This window comes from Thermobia domestica, chromosome 2, assembly GCF_964235325.1.
Source record: "Thermobia domestica chromosome 2, izTheDome1.hap1.1, whole genome shotgun sequence".
Taxonomy (NCBI): domain Eukaryota; kingdom Metazoa; phylum Arthropoda; class Insecta; order Zygentoma; family Lepismatidae; genus Thermobia; species Thermobia domestica.
The window spans coordinates 382888186-382907995 of record NC_137455.1 but is presented as its reverse complement, the minus strand read 5'-3'; the positions used below and the strand labels follow the sequence as shown (position 1 = coordinate 382907995).

General features: G+C 34.2%; 1 long non-coding RNA gene across 2 annotated transcripts in view; it reads right to left on the bottom strand.

Annotated features, from left to right (window-relative positions):
- Positions 1-19810, bottom strand: part of LOC145678881 (uncharacterized) — a 131063-nt gene that overhangs the window by 6906 nt on the left and 104347 nt on the right. The window lies entirely within an intron of this gene.

Genomic DNA, 19810 nt, shown 5'->3' with positions numbered 1-19810 from the left:
ATGATAATCGGCATATAAAATCTAGATAATGATAATCGGCATACGTGTTCGTCATATAAAAATTGTCTATATGTATTGGGCTTGTATGTGGACAGTCTGGATGGACTCACTTTGTGTAATTCCAGCTTTAACTTGCCTTGAATTCAATTTATGGAAATACTTTCTAGAAATATTTAAAGAAGTTAGCAAGATTTGTTTCTTTTGGAAGTCTTACCTGAAACTTGTAACTAGTTTGATTTGGTTTCCATAGTGAAACAAGTAGAAAACAAATTTTATGGAAGCGTGTTATATTTTCATTTCACATTCAGTGTAGTTACGAAAACTACTTCATTTTCGAAATGTTTCGATTTCATTTTTGTACATTTAACAGTAAAATGTTATTTTTGTTAATATATTTATTTATTATTTATTTCTTTATTTAGTTTACTTAATATATATATAAAATCTTGAACAAAAATGTAGAAATTGAAACACCTGCAGTTCGTTTGGAATAATTCATGAAAATAAAACTGTAAAAAGAACTTTGCATACTTCTGTCTTTTACATTCTTGTTTGTAAGGCCGGCTTGCTTTCTTTTTCCGTCGGCGAGAGGGATTCCACTTTCCGTTTCTCTTTATCGACCAACTCGCGTGTACAGTGCACAGACATTTTGTTTCAGTGCAATAAAGAAAGCGATATTTCTTTTACTTAAATAGCATAAAAGTTATATCTTTCAATTTTTATATTGTAAGTAAGTTCTGAAAATTTCAATTCTACAATTCCCGGCGTTATTTAAATATCTGTTGACGATTAATACGTTTTCAAATTAGTTCCACATCAAATTAATTTACGTTCTAAAGTCATTGATAACTTATTGAATTAAATAGTTTCAGTGAATGGCAATTTTCGTACATATTGCTTCCGTCAAAGTATGAGAGCACCATGTAATCTCTGGATCATTATTCAATAAATTATTTATCCAATTATTTCTTTTTAAAATAAAGTTAAAGAATAGAAATTTTTACAAAATGGAAAATAAAACTTTGAACAAAAATAGTAAATTTTGTTCTACCAATCTTTGTTTCTGAATTGGATCCTCCAGTTTCATCCAGTTCAATTGATAACATCTCTTGAACCACCTTTTACACATATGTTTCGTTCAATTCCACATATTCAACGAAGTTATAAAGTTCATTACTGAATTATCTGTGTCCGTCTGTGTTTGTCTGTTTGCCTGTTTGTTATTTGCGAATTTTTGAATTTTGAGCCCTCCATTCGATAGAGAATCAAAAATTATCTGAGAAAGTGATAGAATTTTTCACGTCACTCTTACCGTTCCCGAGATATTGTCCAAAAAAAAGTTCCGATTTTGGGAGAAGAAGCCATATCTTGGGAACCGTAAGTCATAGGGAGATCATATTGGTGTTGATCAATATCTAAGAGGATGGTGAACATTTTGGTACCAAATAGTAACTGGTGGTCATTGGCCAACTGACCACCGTTCACCAGATATTGGCCAAAAAAAAGTTCGGATTTCGAGAGATTTAAGAAGCCATATCACGGGAACCGTAAGACATGAAGAGATAAATATTTTGCGAATTTTTCGATTTTGAGCTCTCCATTTTCAGCATTGTCTTCGTAAAACAACATATCGTAGAAAAGAACTTTAAAAAAAATGTGGAAAGAATTTAGTACTCAAAGAAATTATAAATGGATAAATATATTACAAGAATTGTTTAAAGAGTATAACAATAAAGTACATAGAAGAATTGGTATAAACCCTGTAGAAGTTAATAAGAAAAATTAATTATCTTTAAGTTCCTTCTGGCAGTGCTCTTGGTGTATTCTGAACTGTGAGTATTGTGTATAACTTTATGTTCGTTCGTTTGAATTTAGCATCCTTTCTCAGCGCAGAGTAAGGATAGAAGTCAGTGGAGAGCTTTTGTGAACGCGGCATTGAACCTCCGGGTTCCATAGGCCATAGAGTTAGTTAGTTAGTTAGTTCTCAGCGCAGAGGCTGTATGAGATGTGGATCCACAGTTTAAGGAGGAATCCAAACCACCGTAATACATTCAAATTTTAATATTCTACAACCGGGAATCGAACCCCTGTTTGAACAGAACATAAAGACACACAAAAACGACACAGGGAACATGCACATTGTTATGTGAGGGGAACCTTGAGCACCTCAAATTCGTTTCCCAACAATGCTGTATTGTTAGTGGATTAAATACACATGAATGTCAACCTCAGGGAGGGGGCAAATGACGCTCCTGGAACAGCCTGCTGAACTGGCAATATTACATTTTCATTTAACATAGGACATCTTACCAATATGGAGCCTAAATTGCTGGCAAGATTCAAAACCACCATTTTACAATGAAAAGCACTATTTTAGATTAGAAACCACCATTTTAGATTGAAAACCACAATTTTATATTGAAAAGCACCATTTTAGATAGGAAACCACCTTTTCAGATCGGAAACCACTATTTTAGATTGAAATCCACCATTTTAGATTGAAAAACGCCATTTTTGATTCAAAACAACCATTTTAGATTGAAAACCACCATTTTAGATCGGGAAACACTATTTTAGATTGAAATCCACCATTGTAGACTGAAAAACATCATTTTAGATCGGAAACCACCATTGTAGATTGAAAACCATCTATTTCCAACAATTTTTCTCTCCGCTTGTTTTCGTACTCATAAGAAATATTGAATTATGGCTCCGGGCTTTTGATACACCCTCTATATATTGAAAGACAGATAAACTAGACTACGCAGTAAGTTTCGTAATTAAAACATCTCTGAGAAAAGCTTCCCAAAATAATCTAATTATTGTTAACACACTCTGATTTCTTAAAAGTACGATATTTTACAAAGTCAAATTAATAAGATAATTTATAAGAGAGACAAAAAAATAAATTTTAATTTTTGAGATAAAATTGTCATTAGCTTTGAACGTTTTAATGTCTCCTTCCGGTTATATTTTCTAGATACATTACTTTCAGTTTATGGATATTTAATTTAGGCTCTTCTGATTCGCTAAACAAATATTAAATTCTCTTTTCAAGTTAAAACTCAAATCCATGAAGAGCATTGCTTTTTATAATAATTCATTTAGCGTGTTGTGGTCAAAAGCAAATAAATTACGAAAATTTCATAAATTTATATAAATGAAAGATGTCCATATATTTTATCCGTCTGCTATAAACTTTGGGGCACCGCATAATGAACATTTAATAAGCAATCGAGTTCCACGTTATCTGTGAGAAGAGGAAATGGACAAATTTAAAATTTAAATATTTGCTGTTTTTATTCGCTTTCTGGGCATATTTTCCTTTAAATAATTAAAATAAATTCTGTAAGAATTTCCTTCTTAATTAAATGGTAGAACGTTCATTATAAAAAGTGAATTTTTGAGGGTTTGTTAAGCGGAAAATTCATATTAAAGTTTTGATTTATTTTTTTCATTATAGATGTTCACTTTAAATCTCAAGGTATTAAAATTCTTTTTCATAATTAACAGAATAAGTTCAAACGGAATATGACATTCAAGCATTTAGGTGTAATGTAAATTCCTTGAGATTTTTTAAAAATAAATATTAAATCAGGAGTGAGACATTGTAGTATTGCTTAAAGCGTTGGATTCATGTCCACGTGATCCTGGGTTCTATTCGTGGCCGGTGCTTCCCCAATTTTCGGGAAGCGTCGTGACGCAAACTGGGGAGTCACGTGAATAAAAGACGTGACGGTCACTAGGTCTAGAAAGCTCCCTATACGCCGGTTAGCGATAGGGCGACAGCCCGTTCGTCGTTAAGCTGGACGTAGTTCCGCCAGTCGCTAACAGATGGCGTGGAGCGGCTCAGGCCCACAAATCGGGCTTTTACGCCAAGTGGCTTTGTATTAAATCAGGAATTTTCGGAGTATGAGCCACGTGCGCACTGAAACCATCACAATTTGCCATTAAAAGAGATCTACCCTCTGCGCTGGTCTACTATTTCGGTTCAATTTTCGACGGGAGAGCCTTTGAAATTTGAACGTTTTACGATGGTTCGGATTCCATCTTGAACTGTATGTCCAAGTTTCATATAGCCTCTATGCTGACAGAGACACTAAAAAACCAATCTAATGAACCAAAAAGAAAACTATTTATAGTAAGTTCACTGAGTAGGTTCATAACCAGTTCTTTTTACAGTGACGGGAATATTTTCCGTTATATTTATATAAGAATAAGTATCACATAAAGCATCTTTTACTACTTGGAAATACCCAATAATGGAGCCACAAATGCCTAGTCTTCTAAACCGTGAAGGTCTAGGAATAAACATGTTATGCACTATTCTCTTGATTTAAATTTCTGTGTTTTTAACAGCTAGAGAAGTGAGGCAAAGGTGAAGGTGGAGAAAAATGCAGATTTGACTTGTTTTTATAGCCTTCTTATATTTTAAAATGGTCACCCTCTTCTTTCTAAGAAGTCTGCATTCTAATTCATAAAATGAAATTAAGTGAAACAAAGAAGACGTATCCTCATTATCCAAGCGGGATCAAGATTGTAGTGCTCCGTATAACAGAGACCTCTCACGTCAATATACGAAACACACAGAAATTTAGATCAGTTGGTCTTGAGTCAATGTCTGTGATCACCCAGCTGAACTGATATCAAGCTCTAGCGTCGTTCGTATCACATGCAAGAGGTAGTAAAAAACGGAATCAGAAATGTTTAATAAGCAGGGTGTTCAAAGGAGAGTCATAACGCAAACGGTGTCGTTGAGACTTAAGTAACTAAAATTTATATAAAATCTGTAGAATTTATAAAATTACGAGATAGTACCTGGGAAGTTGTAGATCAGAGTCATTGAGTAAATTTTAAAGTTCTAGAGATTTTGGGAAAGGTCTAGTAAATGAGTTATAAATGTCTATAAATTGAGTCAGAAATAACAAATAGCTGAGTCCATGAACTGAATAACGAAACCAGAAACTCCTAGTAACGGAGTCAGAAGTGCTCAGGAGTTACAAAATGACAAATAACTGACTGAAAGAAGCTACTGATGGAGCCAAAAATGCATAGTAACGACGTCAGAAATCCAAATAACGGATTAATAAACATGGTTAGTAAACAAATCATAAATGCCAAATAATGAAGTCAAAAAAGCATAGAAACGGAGTCAGAAATGTAAAGTAACGAAGCCAGATGTATCTACTAACGAAATCATAAGTACACACGTAGTAATGGAATCAGAAATCACTGAGGTGACAAATAACTGAGACAAAGAACCTAATGATGGAGCCAAAAATGCATAGTAACGACGTCGAAGTGCCAAATAACGGATTCATAAGCCGGTAAACGAATTATAAATGCTAAATAATGAAGTCAGAAATGCATAGAAACAGTCAATGTTGCTACTAATGCAGTCAGAAATGCCAAGTAATGAAGCCAGATATACTTAGTAACAGAATCATAAGTACCCACGATAGTAATGAAGTCAGAAATCACTGAAGTGACAAATAACTGAGACAAAGAACGTAATGATGGAGCCAGGAACGCTTCTCAACTGGGTCAGTAATATTTATTTCTTCTACATAATAAGTTCAGAAACGCTTAGTAATGGACCCAAAAAAAAAAAAAAGTGAAGTAATGAATTGTTATGGTGGTTGATTTATAAATTAGATTTCAAAACTCGAAAGCTGTTTGAGCTGTATGCTTATATGCGGCAAATATTACTGTCAAAAGTATACATAATTATCAGAATCTGTGCTACAGATTTTAGTAACTAGCTTACACAGTTCATCCAAGTTATCTTTTGGAGAGAAGCATACAGAGTGAGTATACAGAAAGAGATTTTTTCCCTCCTATATACGTGTCGTTTCTTTTCTAAGCCCCTCCAGAGGATTTTAAATCCCTGGGAGAGAAAGGCGTTAAGCGATCCAGACGCACCCGCTTCAATTCTCGGTAATTAATGGCGGTGATAAGGATGTCAGTGCAAAGCAGTTTCTTGAATATTTCAGTAGATGTCGTCCCGACGCTTGGAAGAAGATAGAGATAGTGGGAAGGACGAGAGACAGCTGGCGTTTGGAAAACGTAACGTAAACTCTCTGCGACCAACTCAATTCTCTTCAACAGAGAGAGAAGATACTGTCTCTTCCACGAGGAACATAGGTTCTCATTCTCAAGACCAAATTCCAGCAACACTGCCTCACTCACAACTCTTGAACGTAGAATATAATAAACACAGTCGTCTTCAGAGAATTTGTTCGTATTACAATCACATGTTGTGTAAATCATCTGCACCGTTTATTCATAGTAATTAGTGAAAAGAAAATTAAAAAATTCCGTATATAAAATAAAAATTCCCCTCTTCCAAAAAACTTACAGTTCGCTATTTTTATTTTTTAATTAGTTTATAAGTCTAATTTATTAAGTTCGCAAGGAGTATCTTACAGTTTTGTCATTTTCGTAAAAGTTGGCTCTTAATTTGTTATTTTTGAACAGATTAGCTTACAGTTTCTTTGTTTTTGAACAGATTAGCTTACAGTTTCGTTGTTTTTGAACAGATTAACTTACAGTTTTGTTGTCTTTTGAACAGATTAGCTCACAGTTTTGTTATTTTTGAATAGATTAGGGGGCGCGGTTGCTCAGTGGTAGAGCGTTCACCTCTGGTGCTTGGGGTCCCTAGTTCGATCCCAGCTCGCGTCGTGTGGACTTTGTGGTGAACGAACACCGTGCTCGAGGGTTTCCTCGGAGTTCTCCCGTTTCCTCCCACTTCCTTCATTCCACCATTTTCATTACTTTCTCATCTTCACCGTCTCCTTTAGCCTAACCGGCATAATCGTCGGACATAAAACTTAAAAATTTCATTTCATTTTGAGATTGTGTCTTTGTCATATATACCTAGGTATACACATACCTGAATACGAAAGTGATCGTTGAAACGTATTTTTCGTACAGAAAATATACTAATATTAGTTCTTGATGAAGACATTTGGTTAATATTTGTGTTCAAAAGGAGGGAAAAATAACTTTTGAAGGAAAGAAAAAAAAACTCGGCTGTTTTGCACACTCTTCAATTATTTTCTTTTGTGTTTTTTTTTCTTTTCTTTTTCCTCGCTGCCATTGTTATTTTTCACCTTCTAATCCCCGGGTGGAAAACTAAGTCATCTGCCCCTGACATTTAAACCTCATTTTTCTTGTATCGTATCCCGGCAACTCCTTCCAATTTCTGAAGACGCTGCTGCCGTTTCTTCATTTTCTAATGGTTTTTGTGCTTTTGAGGTCGAGCGCTCGAAACAAAACACAATGAACATTTCGCTTAAATAGTGGAAAGAAAGGAAGGGAAAAGCAGTCTGTAAGTAACTGACTCATTCGACGCTTTTCAGCGCAATTTGCCGTTTTTCGTATCTAGCTTACAAGTAGCGAACAGCTGTTACTATGCTTTTGTGTTGCAAGTGAATTGAAGAGCTAAGCCATTTTCTGAGGATTTTCTCTTTTATATAAAGCTAAATGTCTGTAGGGATGCGCACGAGACGAGTCGAGACAGGATTTTCCTGACGAAATTCGAGAAGAGACACGGCTCTTCCAATAGAAAAATATACATTTTTCGAGTCGAGATATCACTTTTACAGCACATTTTTGAGACGAGGCAGCCACAAATCTTGTCTCCTGCGTATCCCTAAATGTCTGTTTGTTAGTATGTTTATCCACTATTCAAATTAACACAATATTTCTGTTTGAAATGAATTTTTGAACATTGTTGTTACTTGCCTCGAGCCGGATCTTGAACAAGTTACTTTAATCAAAATACATATTCATAAGGGGAGAGAATGATTCGAACTGTACGCGAAACATAGAGTACCTCACAAGTCCTTCATATTAGAGAGATGAAACTTGTTACATAAATTCCTAATTAAAAACAAGCTTAGGTGAACCAACTCACAAGCTCCTGGTATGAGTGTGAAAATAAGCCAGTGTATGATAGTCACGAAAATTTGAATGGCGTGCCTATCAAACCATCGACCTCACTGTTAATGTTCTTGTTTCGTCTGTCACTACTGACTTTGTCAAGGTCAGGTATTTCGGTCTCCTTAAATAAGTCTCTTTGTCTGAGAATTACTGAGAATCTGAAAAACTGACTAATGACGTCACAAATAGCACTGCATTGAAAATAACCATTTTAACCGCCCTTATATTTTGCATTTCCACTTTCCAAAATTATAAAGTGTTAACATGTATGTAAATTCTAATGCATAATTTAGATGCAGTGACATTTTTACTGTTTCTATCGAAGCTGCATTTTTGTTATATGTGTGTGTACAGAATATTATTATAAAGCAAATATTGTAGCTTTATGTATAGTAACCAGTGGTATTAAAAAAGAAACATACCATACTGTAACAATATATAGGAAAGATTGCGGGAGGGGCGTCTGACACCATTGATACTTCTACGTATATCGATGAGTTATAAGAAAGTATTAACAAGCCATCAGGAAAAAATATATCGTTGTCTGCCTCAGGTAGCAATTCTGTCTGAATATAATTTTCAAGGGCTGGTCCAGAATGATTCTTGTTATATAAATTTTATCCCAATGTTACTACTGTTGAATTTTCATGAGAGAACAGAAACACATTTCATGTTAATGTTATCTTTCTTTTCTTTTCTTTTTCTTTTTTGTTTTTACATTTTTGTATATCATAAATTGAATGTAAGATTACAACTCGATATCAACTGTGTTACCACATTAAACAGTTTGTGCATTGCATCCACCTACTATATATATTGAAATATTTTAACGAAATAAAATGTAGCAAATAATATAACTATGTCTTGTCTTACGAGCTCAAACTGCTACATTATTTTCATCAGAGTGGTTCTGTTTCTAATCATTTAACAATTTTAATGTAGATATAGTAAACAAATACGACTCGACGCAGTGCCGGATTTACGTATAAACTAAAAAAGCTGTAAGAGCCCCAAAAAATTCAAGAAAAAAACTGATTGTAATATAATTTCCAAATAACAAGAAAAAGAAAATAAGATAAAACGCACATACAACAATAGTATTTTGTATTGTTATATAGGCCTACTAGGCTTTTATGAAGTAAATAATGGGGCTCTATTTCTCAGCTCCACTTGTAATGAGGCCCTTGTTATCCAGCCGCGTTTATAATGGAGCCCCGTTTCCCAGCCCTGTTTGTAATGGGACCTTGTTTCCATTTAGAGATGCGTTAGGCCCATAAATTAGCATATAGACTGTAGCGTACGCAGGAATTTATTTCGGGAGGGGTCCAAACTCAATATAAGGTTATTTTATATTAAAATTCCAAAAATTGCCCCTAAAATTATGCTAAATTTACACAAAAGTCGAAATTTTGGGGGGCCTGGACCCCCAAGACCCACCCCCTGCGTACGTCCCTGCATATAGATTATTTTAGATTGTTCAAAACTAAATACACATTAGCGTTTTTTTTAGATTATTCAAAACTTTTTTAAAAAAAGTAGCATTTTGTCGCTGAAAAAGAAAACTTGACCTATAAAGAACACCTAAAGATTGACGAATAAAGGGACACTTTTCAATAGCTTAGGGCTAAATCCGGCACTGACTCAATGCACAACATTTCTAACTACTCAAAAGATATTTCATTAAAAGTTTGGCTCAATATAGTTTAATCTTGTTCCAATAAGTTGTTGGGTTAATTTTTTTACGAAAATAATAATAGTTATGATAATAGAACTGAGAATAAAGGTGATAAATTGAAATCAGTGTTTTTTTTTTAATTAAAAGATAGAAAACGCATTTTAATTCTGTACGTATGTTTTTAATACTGTTTGTCAACAGTTTGTTTGGTAGATATACTCCTGCGGTATTTCTGATTGTCCACGTATTACAGGGGCGATCGGGGCGATTACTCCCCTCAGAAGAGGAAACTTTCTTATTATATATATATATATATATATATATATATATATATATATATATAGATAGATAGATAGATAGATAGATAGATAGATAAATAATCCATCCCAAAGTTTGGAGCCCTTAAAAGTAGCAGTATGACAACCCACCGCTTCCCCCAGAAGTCAGTCCTGGATCCGCCCCTGACGTATTACAAGACAAACATTTATATGTAACATCTTATATCCACAATCAAGTAATTTATCGACAGTCTATAAGGTAATTTTTATTATACGAAACATGTATAACCTAAATCATTACCCATTTACGTATATATATATATATATATATATATATATATATATATATATATATATATATATATATATATATATAAACAATCTACAATTTATTTCAGCTTTAACACAAGACACATCTTACAACCTATGTGAAACAAATTGATACTTAAGATCAAGGAAAGACTATGATGAAATGGTTAGGCAATACATTAAACTATTTTTATGCATTTTTAAGTAATTGTTTGGTATCACATGTATATTTTTCAAGAATTGTACGGCTTGGTGTCAACCAACAAAGAAGCTATTGAGAAGTAAATGTCCAATTACCTATAACTATATCCAAGGGCGCCGATTTCTCTGTAACTTCAGCAGGGCATTCAGATATGTATTTGGTTGCAGTCAAGAGTCTAAGAAGGCATATATGAAGATTTTAAGACAAATGCCAAATATTGTGTAGGGTATATTTATGAAAAATACATATAACAATAAAAATACATATAAAAATACATATTCAAGAAAATACATGGGGTCCCATGAGAATTGGGGTGCCCGCCCCTTCCCCGCAGATCAGCACCCTTGACTATATCAAATATATTATTCACCCAGGTGGGTAATTGGTAGTGATTCGGCTTTTTGGTCTAGCGTAAAAGGAGCTGAGCGATTGGAACAAAACTTGCAGGATTCATAACCGTTCAGCCTACGATAAAAATGCGACAAAGTAACATTTTCTATTTGCAAATAGAAAGGGATACAGGGGGCATTGCCCTAAAAAAATTGTCCAAATTTTAATCTGTGTAACCTCCTGAGAACAGGAAAAAATTTGAAAATTTTCTATTTCAATTTGAGGAAGCAGAGGGCATATTTCCCTCAAAATCCTACGGGAGAATATGCCCCAGTTCCCTTCAAATTAGAATAGAAAAGAATTAAAAACATTTCTGTTCTCAGGACGTAACACAGATTAAAATTTGTTAGTTTTATCCCATTTGGACAATTCTTTAGGGCCCTGGCCCCCTGTTCCCTTTGTTTGTATGTGCAAATGGAAAATGTGATATTTTTTTCGAATTTTTAATCGTAGGTTGAATGAAGATGTATGGATCCTGCAAGTTTCGTTCCAATTGCCAGACCCAAGATCCGAATCCTTACCGCGTAATTTAATATATTAATGCAGATATGACTATCTACTGTATTTATATACTTTAGTGTATATTCACTTAAACTAATGGAGATAAAAGAGAAAGTAAGCAATACTAATTATTTTGCCTGTGAATTGATAGAAATTATCTCTATTTCTTTCGTAAATATTTTGTAGTAGTTGTAAATATTAGAACAATAATCCATTAGTTCACCCTAGTCTCTCATTCAGAGTTATATAAAAGTTATAGGGCGGAGAATAAAGAAAAACTGCTAAAACTGGACTTTGTGTAAATTCTGGGAACTCATATTGACACGTAACGTCATCAAATAAAGAAAACTGCAATTAGCTCGCTCTGGCGTTAGGTAAATCTTTTTTTTTTTTTTTTTCGTATTCGAATGTTTGGGTTTCCATAGCAACTGAGCCAATTACACATATGGACACAACTGAACTAGTTTCTTTCTTCTGTACACTAACAGAAACAAAACTCAAAGAAAAGATCCCCATCACTCGTGTTAGTTGCTAAGCAACGGAACAAAAACAATTGACGAATAATTTCAAAGGAATTTTCCGTTCGAAGCCATAATTAAGGTTTATTGAAGCTCTCATTTCGTTGGAGATACATACAGTGTGTTCGAAGTATATTACGTCTGAAATATATCGTCGTGTAAGGGGCTTTCATGAACGGAAAACATCCCAATAAACACAAATTAAAAATGTGTCGTTTTTTAGATGCAATGTGTATATAAAATGTGCAAATCATAAAATAACTTACATTAAAATACAAATGCTGAGTAAAGCAACGTTTTATTAAAAAATAATAAAATAATAATTGTGACATTTTCGGATATCTAACATATCCTTCTTCAGACACTATCGAAAAAAAAAATGCATTTATTTTCGATAGTGTCTGAAGAAGGATATGCTAGATATCCGAAACTGTCACAATTATTATTTTATTACTTTTTAATAAAATGTTGCTTTGCACAGCAATTGTATTTTAGTGTAAGTTATTGAATACAGCGAAGGTAGTATGAATCAGTTAGTAAAAGAATGAAATGTACTCGTTCGAAATCTGTGAATACTGTTAAGAAACGGCTGAAGAATTTAAAGGGGTCCATCACGGCGAAATTAAAATACCGCTAATTTTACAGTAATTCTGTGATATCTTCAAATAGATAAAAGATAATCAAAAAGTGGAACAAGACCTCCCTAGACAATATTATTTTACATGAGATACCGTTATCACCACTCAATTATCTATTTTCGATTTCAAGCCATTTAGAAACCCGGCATTTATTTTCGCGTTTCTAGATGGCTGCAAACGGAAAACTACTAGGTGACTCGTGATAACGGTACCTCATGCAAAATAATATTGTCTAGGGCGCTTTTGTTCCACATTTCGATTATATTTTATTTATTTGAAGATATCACAGAATTACTGTAAAATTAGCGGTATTTTAATTTCGCAGTGATAAGGCCTCTTAACAAGAAACTGGTTTTACGATGTTTCTAAACATCTATGGTTCATAGTCCATTGGAAGCTTCGCAACGATGAATTAAGATATCGGAATGAATTCGTAAGTGCAGAGGCCTAAGTAATGGATTTTCTTTTAGTCATGAAAAGAAAGGGGCACGGAGACTTTTCCCTGGTACATAGGGCTCCTGGTTCGATCCTCGATGAAGTAAGTTTGTGGTGTCCGTGTTTTTTAGAGCACTCTTGTTTCATCGCACATTCTCATTCCACCAGTTCTTTCATCATTTACTTCTGTTAATCATCCGTTTATTTATTTATTTATTTTACCCTAATCAAGAGATATTAAACTGAAATATTGCATTTCGTTTTATTCGTAAAAAGAAAAATTAAATTGAATTTTCTTGCTCTAACGTCCCACTTTTATTGCCTTTAAGCGAAAGAAAACGGATGATTAATGGAAGTGAGTTATTGCGAAACTAATTCTTTTGTTCTCTTTGGATACAGGGTGTTTCAAAATACTGACGTTTGAGAGATGGTTCCTGACACCGAGATAAGAAAAAAAGTGCAGACCAACCTGGGTGCAGAAATCCGTCATTTCGGAGTTATAGACTGTCGAAAACATGAAAAAAAAAATGAATAAAGGTCCATAACTCCAATACTATGGGACCTACCATAGTCGCGTCACTTAGGAACTACTATGTGCCCTAGCCAAATTATCATGTTTCAGAATCCTGCGGAACTTCCGCAATAATTTTTATAGAGGTAGTTGGTGAGTACTTCAAATTATATCGTCCCTCACGAGACAGAGGGGCGTATCTCATTTTTTCAACTTTTTCAGGAGACAAGTTTAAAGATATTATCATAAGTTTATTTTATCGCGTTCTATCAAAATTTAATTTGATCTCATATGTTACATAACTGAACTGACACAAAGGATATCAAACTAAATTTTAAAAGAAGACGATAGAATAAATAATGAGAAAAAACAGTTTAAAAAACTTGTCTCCTGGAAAAGTTAAGAAAATGAGATACGCCCCTTTGAAGTACTTACCAACTAACTCTATAAAAATTGTTGCGGAAATACCGCAGGATTCTGAAACATGATAATTTGGCTAAGGCACATACTAGTTCCTAAGTGACCCGACTATGGTAGGTCCCATAGTATTGGAGTTATGGGCCTTTATTCATTTTTTTCATGTTTTCGACAGTCTATAACTTCGAAATGACGGATTTTTGCACCCAGGTTTGTCTATACTTTTTTCTTATCTCGGTGTCAGGAATCATCTCTCAAACGTCAGTATTTTGAAACACCCTGTGTATATATACTATCTTCCTATTTCGTCGGATGAAGATTAATTTGGTACTTTTACTAAACATGTTCAAAAGCGACTTTCTACGGTTATTTCCTAACTCCCATTCTTAAGATTTTAAGTAAAGGACTTTTAATATTTACAGTTTATGCAACTAAGCAGTACTTTTAATCAGAGTATCTCACAAAAAGTAATTTGGAAATTAAACTCGCTCAATCCCACGTATTGAATGAAATTACCTGGATATCACTGATAAATTATCACATAATATAGGCTTAAGATCTGAAGTTTAAGAAGACAATTTGCTAAATATTTGTTTGGAACATCACTGTTTGTGATTATAATAATAACAAAATAACTGCCATCTATGTTGCATAGAATGTAAAAATCGTTTCTGTATTTGCTCGTGCGCTGTTTTCAAAGTTTTCGTGTCTTAATAAAAATGTTATACAATAATAGGAAATTTGACTCTTTATGTTAACATGAAAACGCACCAGTTTCTACGTTTTTATCATCTTTGAGTTTTATATACGTTTATAAACAGGTCTAGGTAAAGGAACAGGAAAACGAGTGTACTCTTTGTAGAGAAAAAATTGCGTGCAACGACTAACATTGTTAGAGCAAATCGCTGATTTCTTTGTTGAATCCTTGGCTTAACATTGTTATTTATCGCTATTACATGCACTATCTTAAAAAATAAAATGTGACGTCAGTCGAACAATAATCTTGCGTGTGAGCTAGACTCATGAGCGTGAGGATTCTTTTTTCTTTCATTGTATATTTTTTCTTGGTCTTTAAAAACTCTCTCTCTCTACATATATATGTTCACTGCCCTCTCCCCCAAATCGTAGTCCATCTACCGCTACACCTGTTGAAGCCCGGTGCTTGTAAAATTGTGATATAGGCAATAAACACGGAGTTGAGAGGGTTATTTGCAAAGTGGACAATATATCACTTACTTGTCACAGGCAACCCATGCATACAAGGTATTCTTAGGACGCCTTCATTCCTCGCTATGTCTTAGAAATGTGTGTGTGTGTGTGTGTGTGTGTGTGTGTGTGTGTGTGGCGGCAATAGGTCTTGTAAAGGAGTTATAAATGAATCTAAAGAGCCCGGCAGAGGAGCTGTGTTGCGTACTATCTTACTAAAGGATCAATGTTCGTATTTATAATATCGCTTTCGGAATCGCGTCCACACTCGAAAACGTCTTATTGAACGGTTCCAAATCTGTTTGACCCTCGAGGGAGGTAATACTTATTATTATTATTGTTATTGGTTTATATAATCAGTTCGCAAACTCGAGCTTGAAATATTAGAAACACTACAGGTTCCGGTTCATTTCACCGTTTATTATTGTTATTTTTCTCTTTCTAGCTCTTGCAAACGTATAATTAATCACTTTCATTTTATTATATTCGTTCCGGTTCTTTTTGTGGTACACTTTATCTTCGTTCGTTTTTGTCACATTAAAGTTCTTTTCTTTTATCACTGTTTCCGTTGATTATTCATTAATTTCTATTCATAGCTGTTACCAGGAGCGCACCCACAGGGAATCGTACCTAGACACATATTTGTATACTTTCATAATAAAACTATATTTATTTAGCAGAGCAATAATTGATGTAGCTTATAGATTTGATCTTACACTTCATCTGTACTCTTTCTCTTATAAAAACAATCTAGTTCTATCATTTTTCTTCTGAAAATATAGATGGAAGTATTTTACAATTACTTATCGTCTTTTCGGGTGTAGAATAACACCCGTTCAATACTAAATTTACATACTGTAGATATAGTGCCTTATGGCATTAGACTCTCCTTCCCCAATAAAAAAAAATCTATGAACCCCTCCCAAGAAAAATTTCTGGATTCATGCATGTCTGTCTTTACTAAACATCCATTCTCTTTAAATCCAATTTTATTCTCGATTCGGTACCAGAAAATTTCATTCCGTAGTGATTCCAGTTCCAGTGACAGTCACCTCTAATTTTTTTGTTGTACTGATTCGTAATTATCTTGCTTTTTTTTTAAAAAAAAATCTGTATTCGAATTTGTTGTTGATATCAGTTTTATCTTCAAATCCATGTTACTTTTATATCTTCTTTCTATTTTGAATTTCTCATAATTTTTTTTAAAAAAATGAGGAAGACTCATTTAGAATCAAACAGAAGTTATCAATTGACGAGGAACTCAGATAAGAAACAAGTATTGATTCGTATTGCATCGAGATTTAAAAGCCGTCTATGATTTTTTTTTTTTTTTTAAATATAATCTGTATCATCGAAATAAATTTTAACGTATTTGATTGTCCAATGTTGTAGAAAAATAATTGTGAAGTAACATGGTAAGGTTGTGCCACCTAGTACACTTCCCAATTTTTTACCTTAAAATTTCTATCATTTCTAACTTATGAGAAAATTTTAAAATTCTTCAATTGTTTTTATCATTGTACTAAAATTCTCCTGTTTCTATCAATCTTTCTTATACTTCTTTAGTTTTTCCTTACTTCTCATAAGGTTTTCCAAATTAACCTCAAATTTCTTATAACTTTTTTTTTTCAATTAACCTAAAATCTCCATTCCCCTTTTCTCAATTTGACTTTAAAATTTCAGCTTTTCCACGTGATCTTTCTGTCTTTCCCAATTTATCTTTTTCATATTATCTTCAATTTCTTCACTTTTTTCATAATTCACTTAATACGGCAAATTATAGATGCGTTCAAATATCAAATAATACTTTTGATAAAGTTGATACTTTCAAATACCTGGGATCAATATTAACAGACGAAAACCATATTCACGAAGAAATTAAATGTCGCCTAAAAACAGGAAATTTATAGTATTATTCAGTTTGAAATATTTTATCGTTCCGAATACTGTCGAGAGATTTGAAGTTTAAAATATATAAAACGATAATCATGCCTGTTGTTCTGTATGGTTGCGAAACATGGTCGCTTACTCTGAGGGAAAAACATAGACAAAGTATTTGAGAACAAGATCCTGAGACGAATATTCGGACCCAAGAGGAACGGGAATGGGGAATGGCGGAAACTTCATAACGAGGAACTCATAATTTATACGGTTTCCCAAACATTGTTAGGGTCATCAAGTCTAGGAGGCTCAAGTGGGCAGGTCATGTAGCTAGAATGGAAGAAAGTAGAAACGCTTTCAAAGTCTTTACTGGAAGACCAATCGGAAAACGACCATTAGGAAGACCTAGGCGCAGATGAGAGGACAATATTAAGATGGATCTCGCAGAAATAAGAATACAAAGTAGAAACTGGATCCAGTTCGTTGAGAATAGAAATCAGTGGAGAACTCTTGTGAACTCGGCATTGAACCTTCAGGTTTCATAGGCCATAGAGTTAGTTAGTTTTCCTAATTCACTTGTAAATTTTTAGTTTTTCCATATCATCTTCCAGCCATTCCCAATTCACCTTTCAAAATTCAACCCCTCCATATCAACTTCAAATTCTTCATCCTTTTCCAATTCTCTTTAAAATTTTTCAGCCTTTCCTAATTCAATTTAGTCTACAATTTTGCAGAATTTTCCAGGAATTGTTACAAATTCATAAAAAAATTCATTGAAAATTTTATGTAAAAGAAAAGTGAGCAGAAATTTCGTAGCTTTGAGCAAGGCATGAAAGCTCGCTGAAGGTAGGAACATAGTTCTTTTAGAAAGGAAAAAATAAAAAATAAAAGAAGTGACGTTACCGTTTTTTCGTTGTCTCTGGGATTGTGAAGGTATTGAGATGTGAAGTCAATTAAGGATATTTAGTGGACTTTGGGCTGACAGCAATGAAACACCAATAAAACCGGAAGATGTCCTTAAGAGGTAACCAAGGAAGGGGTAAAAGAGATGCTCCCTGAAGACGCAGAGATCAGCCTCCCACCCAGATACAGAGTGTGGAGGAAAAGGTATGCGATTGTTTCGGCCGTGTATGTACCTCATTGAGAAAAGGGAGTCCCTCGGCAACATGACAACGTGTCCATAAAAGAACCATAAAAAAAGTTAATTTTACGAGTGACATAACGTCTTCAGCAAAAAAAAAAAAAAAAAAAAAAAAGCGAAGAAGATGTTGAGTCTGACATAAACAAAACATGACACCAACAACTCTGATTGCTGGAAGCAACAATTTTGTTCTTGTTTCCTCCCTCCCCCTCCCTAATCTTAATTTTTGTTTTCTCATAGAGTATAGACGAGATTTTTTCCCTAATATTACAATACGACAATGAAAGCAAATGAAAACATTAGACTAACGTCCCACTATTATACCCTAAAGGATACGGAAGAAGATGCTAGAGTGAAGGTGAAAAAATCGATAAAACAAAAATATTTTCCGAGAAAACTCACTGACATGACCACAGACATATTATCCAGGAATCGAACCAGTGACAGCATCCAAAATGCGTTCTCTACTAGGGATGCGCACGAGACGAGTCGAGACAGGATTTTCCTGACAAAATTCGAGCCGAGACACGGCTCTTCCAATAGAGAAATATACATTTTTCGAGTCGAGACATCACTTTTACAACACATTTTCGAGACGAGACAGCCACAAATCTTGTCTCGTGCGCATCCATATCTCTACTATAATAAAATAATCATTGTTTTAATTTATTTGAGCTTTTAGCCTTTTTTTTTTTTTTGCCTTTTTAGACCTTCCTACGCCACTGATAGTGAGTAACGGTAGCTCAGTGGTAGAGTGCTTGCTTCAGGTGCTTGAGACCCCTGGTTCGATTCCCGGCCAAGTACGTTTGTGGTGGACAACGACGTGTCCATGGGTTTTCTCGATGTACTCTCAATTCCTTCCACTTTCGCATTCCATCAATTCTTCCATCGTTATTTACTTGCTTTAACCATCGTCTTCCTTAGCCTAAAGGGGATAACCATTGCACGTTAAACTTAAAGATTTCATTTCATTTTCTACGCCACTGATGAATATATTAGATCTGTTATCATCAACTATAACTGAACATTGTAAGCTCTGATTGCTGGAAATCTTTAATATTGATTCTGAAATATTTATAGCTATTTTCCTCAGTTCAACCAGACGAAGATTGGTATAGTACACAGAGAAAAATCCGTTTTCCGGACAGCGGTATATTGTACAAATATACGGTATCCTCTTGCTTACTATAGAAATCAGTACGGAGCATACGTTATCCGTGCGCTACATAGGCACTGCCCTTAGATGTCACCATGACGTTGCAGGATGTCTGACATCTAACAGTTTTCCGTATATCACATGCATATACTTATGTTACCTTCGTTAGCTATATGTTATATACGTTCATTTGTATGTGAGATCCTGAACGCCTACCTTGTTTCATACAGAAAGTACGTATAGATGGAACACTTATACAGAAAGTATTATAAAACATGCATTTTCAGTTATACGTCTGCTGTACGTTAAGTCCAAAAACTACAGGAATTACGCATGTAACCTATCTTTTTAAGTACGCCACCTACATTTTTTTTCTCTCAGTGCACTTTTAAAAATAAATCTTAGCCGTTTTCCTGGCATTTCTTTTCACGTCTCATTATTATGGTTTTCAGTCTTAAATAACGTAAGACCATCCCGACATTCCTGGTCTCTGGGATTAAACTAGAAACCCCTTGCATCAAAGTCAGAGCTCTCTATCATTGAGCTAACAATAACAAGAATGGAGAAGAAAATGGAAGGAAAGCCTACATTTAAAGGCACCATCTCTA